The sequence below is a fragment of the Monopterus albus genome, unplaced genomic scaffold, assembly GCF_001952655.1.
Source record: "Monopterus albus unplaced genomic scaffold, M_albus_1.0 scaffold163.1, whole genome shotgun sequence".
Taxonomy (NCBI): Eukaryota; Metazoa; Chordata; class Actinopteri; order Synbranchiformes; family Synbranchidae; genus Monopterus; species Monopterus albus.
Window position 1 is genome coordinate 596,618 of NW_018128043.1, and position 558 is coordinate 597,175.

Here is a 558-nt window from a genome sequence, read left to right on the forward strand (position 1 = left end):
GGCTTAGACTGCTGCCCCCGCGACCCGGCCCCGGATAAGCGGAAGAATATGGATGGATGGATGGATGGCAAGGGGCAATAAACAGTAAAGCAGCATAAGGCTGTGTAATATAACAAAATAAGCAGTATAGACAGGCAATAAACAATGCAGACAAACAAAGGAATGCTCATTGAAATGAGATAAATAGGAATAAAAATAGAGTACTTAAAACTAGAGACCTGTACGAATCTGTATAATCTGTATGAGATATATTTACAGGTATTGCACTGAGGGTTAGAAGAGGAAAAGCACTATACTCTCCTGTTCTTTATTTTTGTGTGGATGCGTATGCATCCACACTATGTTATGCAGTTCTTTATAATTATTATTGTGTGGATGCGTATGCATTTATATTTGTCCATAGACAATGCATTGGTGCAATGCCATTGGTAGCCATGCGTCACGTGACTCCTCCGGTCTAATGCTTTTCCTCTTCCTCTTACCGCTTTTTGCTGCTATTATGCCATTCTTAAGAATTATACACATATAATAGATGACAATCGTAGAGAAAATTGTCAC